Genomic DNA, 6,149 nt, shown 5'->3' on the forward strand with positions numbered 1-6,149 from the left:
ATTGAAAAAAATTGAAAGATAAATACACTAAATTGAATTTTTTTAAAGTTTAGGGAGATAATTTTAAAAGCAGCGACAATTTAGAAAGGTTAAGTGAAGTTTTGCTTGTAAATATTCATCTTTCTTCATCTTTTTAAGTTTCTGGGTAATTTTAAGGAACCCTCCAACTAAAAATGAAAAATGATTGTAGACCATGACTATGATATGGTGATTAGTACATTAAATATATAAGTCAATTAAGTAGGTGGGTGTCAATTAATGTTATTAAATCATCAACTTTGCACTGAAATTCTAAAATTCGAGCTGCTTTTAGTAATTAATTAGTTTAACAACTAGATCTGGCGATTATCAAGAATTTTGTTTGATATTATTCCTGCCACCGGCCTTGTTTTAGTGGTTAATATTTCTTGTACGTCCTTTTTATATTTAGAGTATTGTATTTATTGAGCAAGAGTTTCCTTAATGGTCAATGATATCTTCATTTTTTTCAAAAAAATAAAAATAAAAAAATAAAAATAGCGATTTATCTTTAGCTTCACTATATCATAATTATATCACATTAATTCTTGTTGTAAGTACCACCCCCGACATGCTGATTGGAAGGAAAAATATTATTTATTAGTAGGCTGTAATACGTATAATTATACAATTGAAATGACGTGGTAATTAAAATTGATTATTAATTTTTTCTTTTTATAAACTCTTATTGATTCAAAAGCTAATTTGTACTTCTGCATTATTTCAGTTATAAGACAATCGTGTATCTGATTACTGAATATTATTACTCGTTCGGCACTCGTTTTGGAGAGCAATCGTGGCGACTGAAAATTGCATGGCCAATGCAATTAATTAGATTCTAATTCTCTAGCCCTTACCCCTACAGCATTATCGAGGCTAGGCATCTTTTATCCTAGCCTGAAGATGTAGCTCCATTCCCTCTTCAATTATTGTAGCATTATTCTTTTTCTCCATATATCTTTCCTGACTTGACATACTTTTCCTTCCCTAGTTGCACTATCAAGTTAATTCTACACTCGTCTTTAAATCACCTTCTCCTTCTCACACCATTTCCAACACCAAATCAGCTCATCACCTCCGATCCTCGGGCTCCGGTCCCCCCTCGCTCATCTGAACCGTAGCTCCCTCTCTTCAGTCTTGATCGGTAGTTTCACCTTAACAATACGGAGGGTTTGGAATAGTTGAAAGAGTAGGCATATTACTTCATTGGAGAATGAATGGAAAAAAGGGTAGCTTTGAGATCAATATCCCTTCTGCTATCAAAGGGAAGCTGCCGGAGGCCGGCAAGAAAGCCGGGGAAAGCTTCTCATGTAAAAACTGGATTTCGAACGTATGGGGATTTTGCAAAGAAGACAGCAACAGGGTATTATTCTCTCTCAAAGTGGGCCTAGCTGTTCTTCTTGTGTCTTTGCTTATACTATTCCAAGCACCTTATGCCGTGTTTGGCACCAACATCATCTGGTCCATCCTCACTGTTGCCATCATGTTCGAATATACAGTGGGTATGTATGTAAATGCATGCATATGTCAAAGCACATGCATTAATTACGTTTATATATTCCAATATTTGAAAACCCCAGGGTACTTTGAAAACACATGCACGTACTTTGAAAAGGGCGAAACACATGCATGCATGCATTGGTAATTAATCACCAATGTAAGTATCAACGAGAATCATGTATTTCTATTTTCATTAAATCACTGCTTATTATAAAAGGTTGAGTTTATAAAAAGTGTAATTTAATCATTTAATTTATATTGTAACGCATACGAACATGAACATTAATTGTAGAAGTAAAAAAACTGACCAACTAGTCTTCCATTGCATAGTAATTTTTATATATATCGTTGTGGATTTGTTAAGGTGCAACATTTAATCGAGGATTCAACCGAGCACTTGGAAGCTTGCTTGCCGGAATATTGGCCATCATTGTTGCTCAGTTAGCTCTATGCAGTGGCCGGGTTGCCGAGCCTTTTATTATTGGCATTAGCATTTTTCTGGTTGGTACGTACTTAATTTCTCTAAATCTTCCAAATCTAATGAATATATATAAATGAAAAATGGTTATTTAATTAATATCATATGATTATTATACAATTAAGATGACGTAACAGTAAAAATTAACTATTGATTTTGTTTTTCTTACAAAGCCCTTGTTGATTCAATTGTTGATTTTCACTATCACATCATTTCAGTTGTACGTATAACAGTTTTATAACAATCTACTAAATAGTATTACTTTATATAATATAAATTGATCGACCGATGAATATTTCAACTCAACTTTGATGCAGGGGCTGTTACATCATTCATGAAATTATGGCCAACACTTGTGCCATATGAGTACGGTTTCAGGGTCATCCTTTTCACCTTTTGCTTGATCGTCGTTTCTGGTTACCGGATGGGAAACCCTATTAAGACTGCCATGGATAGGCTGTATTCCATAGCCCTTGGAGGGTTTGTAGCAGTACTAGTGAGTTTGCTTGTTTGTCCTATTTGGGCAGGAGAGCAGTTGCACAAGGAACTAGTTGACAGTTTTACTGCAGTGGCTGACTCACTTGAAGGTAACACAGTTTGATCAGAACTCAGAAATGCAAAACAAGAACTAAAATAAATATAATCATTAATTTATATTATAACAGTACTCTTCTTCACGTTTGAGTTTAAACTCCTCCTTAATTAATGAGTGCCCAACAAATAAAATATTTTATTGAAATGGAAGGTAAATTACGGAGATAAAATTTGATCGAACTCAAATCATTTGACTATGATACTATGTTAAATCATAAAACTTATCTCATAAGTTTAAGGATAAGAAGAGATGAATTTAATCATTTAATTTATATTTTTAACATAGTGTCGTCTGTGTCCAGAATGTGTGAAGAAATATTTAGAAGACGAAGGGATAGAACATCCAGAATTCCAAACGACTGTGATGGATGAATTTCCAGACGAGCCTGCTTATAAGAAATGCCGAAGCACGTTGAACTCCTCGGCAAAACTAGAGTCTTTGGTACCTATTTTTAAATCTCTGCATAACTTTTAAACCCTTTTTCTATCACTAATATATATATTAACGATATTGGTAATTAATTGCATGTTAATTACGATCACAATTAAGGCTAGTTCGGCAAAATGGGAGCCACCACATGGGAGGTTCCGACACTTCTTCTATCCATGGTTGGAGTATGTTAAGGTTGGAGCAGTTTTACGATATTGTGCTTACGAGGTTATGGCGCTTCATGGTGTTCTTCACTCTGAAATTCAGGTATTAATTTCCAATCTCGATTGATCTCCCTACGCAAATTTATATGCAAATTTGATTAATATTTTTATTAATTTTCTCGGGTACGTATATATAGAGTATGTGAAAGATAAAATAATGCAATGGACAAATAAATATAAAAGCGGAATACAAATAAAGACACAAAGAATTACGTAGTTCGGTCAATAACTAATGTTGAATCACAAAGTATACTCTTATTTCTTTGATATTGTTTACAATATAACAGAGTAATCCTATTTATAGAAGAATTCTGGTAGATTAGAATAATGCAAATAGACTTCAAGTACAACTAGGTAATAATCTTTAACTGTGAGTAAGTGATAGATTCAACTGTAGCTAGGTCACAATCTTCAATTATAGCTTGAATTCTTAAACTCCATAATATTCTCTCTTACCATATGGAATATCCATGCATAGACCACTTAAAAAGAATCCGAACCCATTCTCAACTGTAAACGCAAGAAACTAAGGAATCTACATATATATATATATATTGGTATATATAGAATTTCAAGAGCAAGCGAATATGTACAGTTTGGTATTATCTGGTTTGTTTGTTCTTTATTTTGGTGTCCATTTAAGGGAAGATTGCACAAGAATAATAATGGGTCGCTGAATACGCGGTAAAGACACAGTTAACGAGTCTAGGAATGAATTAAGACCATGTTATTTTAAGACAGTAGTGGGTATATATTCTTAATTTGTTCTCTCAATCTCAGTATCAATTGCAGCAATAACATGCACTACGAAGATTCCTATGACCAGTTGTTCACGTAACAGAGGCCTGATGGGAACTTCATACGCGTAATTCTATACGTCATATTTATGTCGATTTAATAATGACGTGACTTTTAAAATTACTGTCATTTAATCACAATAGTAATTTTAAAAAGTACATTATTATTAGAGGGATATGAATATGACGTCAAGAATTACTTAGTTCGATATATAGTCGTCCATAGAGCATACGCATTAACAAGATTAGTATGGTTATACATGCATGCAGAGCTGATCCCATCTAAAATCAGATCAATTTTAGTTTAGTCCTTCCCCCCTACACACACATGTACATATTATATGGATGTTGGCCATTAAACGAAATATAAAGGGGAAACTTTGGTACTTACTCCGGTAATGTTTTGGCACTTTTATGATCATACTTTTTAAGTTTAAAAATTTGCAATGTCGAATTCTCATGTTTTAAAAGTTTGTAATGTAATCCATACCGTCAGGATTTAGGATAAAATTAAATTAAATTAAATTAAAAAAAAAAAAAAATGGAACAACTTGACCCACGGTCGGCTGTAGAGCAAATTTGTTTTTTATCTTGAAAATAAAAATGAGATCTAACAGGAGTATTTTTAGTATTTTAGCGTACTAACGGAAGGTGACATTGTAAAATTTTTAAAAATGAGAACCCAACATTACAACTTTTTAAACTTAAAAAGTATATATGATTGAAAAAGTGCCGAAACATCTTTAAGGTAATTAAGAGCAGAGTTTCCCCAAAATATAAACCTCCAATTTACATGAGAAGTTGCTAGTTTTGGGGAGTGCAGATGATCTGTTGTACAGCCATGCATGTTGTGCTGTATCTCCTGATTTACAGTACGTATCACGCACAGCAGAATTCAATCAATGGAAAAAACTGCATGGCCGTCTGACTCCAAGGTACGCAAACACTTAGGCTAATTAAAGTTGAATAAAGCCCATAACTATCAGAATTTAGGAAGAAAAATTAAAGTCCATTAATTTAAATCCTAATCGATCTGTATATATAAGATACTGAATTTCTTTATAATCTGCAACCAGAAAGAGAACAGACCATGCATCCCAGATGTATTGTAATCAAAATAGTAAATCTAAAATTTAGGTGAAACTTCACTTAATCCCGGCCATTTGAAGTTTCATAACTTTTGTATTTTTTTCAATCTCACCCCTTCCGTTAGGGTTTAGGGTTAACACATCTGTAAAGAAGTTAACACATTTCCATGCACCTTCTTAATGGGTTTGTAGGCACCACACAACCTCCGAATCACATTCCAGTCAGAAATCCGAGAAGCGGCAAGCCAGGCTGCAGAACTGGTGAGGGCGTTGGGCAAAGATATGAGTAACATGAGCCAAAGCTCGAAAACCTCTTTACAAAAGAGTGTTCACAGCTCAACTGAGAAGCTCCAGCGCGCCATATACATGCATTCGTATCTGCTGACATCAACCTGCGAGCCGCCGCCGGCAGACAGCTTTTCTAAGCCACTGCAGAACAAGCTCTCTTCTGCCTCCTCAGCCACCCCCAACGAGCTCTCAAGCCAACTGGAAAATCTTGAAGAAAATGCCAACTCAGGGGCCGCTGTCGTCCCTCTGGCAAGGACAGAGTCTTATCATGAGACAATGAGGAAGCAATATTCGAGAAGGAATCACTCTTGGCCGCCTAGAGCGGTAGATATTGCTGTTGAAGAAGAAGATATTTTGCCGAGGATGAACGCGTTGGAGAGCACTGCAGCGTTGTCACTGGCCACCTTTACTTCCTTGCTGATCGAGTTTGTGGCTAGGCTTGATCACTTGGTTGAAGCTGTTGAGAAAGTTTCTAACATGGCCGACTTCGATCAAGCATGAAGGATTCTAGATGGAAAATATATATATATGTCTATATGCACAGATTTTGATCATGCTGGTGACTATATATATATATATATAAAAGATAGAAAAATATAAGAAAATCCCCCCTTAGGGGAATAATATGTTTCTGGAAAATGCTGTCTTGGGCCGTAAATAAAGTTCTAAACTGGTTTTTTTTTTTTTTTTTTTTTTTTGTGAAAAACATTTTTTTTTTTTTAAAAAAAAAAG

General features: G+C 34.6%; 1 pseudogene; it reads left to right on the plus strand.

Moving 5' to 3' along the window:
- Positions 1–1,030: 1,030 nt before the first annotated feature.
- LOC133854851 (aluminum-activated malate transporter 9-like) lies at positions 1,031–5,943 on the plus strand (annotated as a pseudogene).
- The last annotated feature ends 206 nt before the right edge of the window (positions 5,944–6,149 follow it).

The sequence above is a fragment of the Alnus glutinosa genome, chromosome 13 (genome assembly GCF_958979055.1).
Source record: "Alnus glutinosa chromosome 13, dhAlnGlut1.1, whole genome shotgun sequence".
In the NCBI taxonomy this organism is placed as follows: Eukaryota; Viridiplantae; Streptophyta; class Magnoliopsida; order Fagales; family Betulaceae; genus Alnus; species Alnus glutinosa.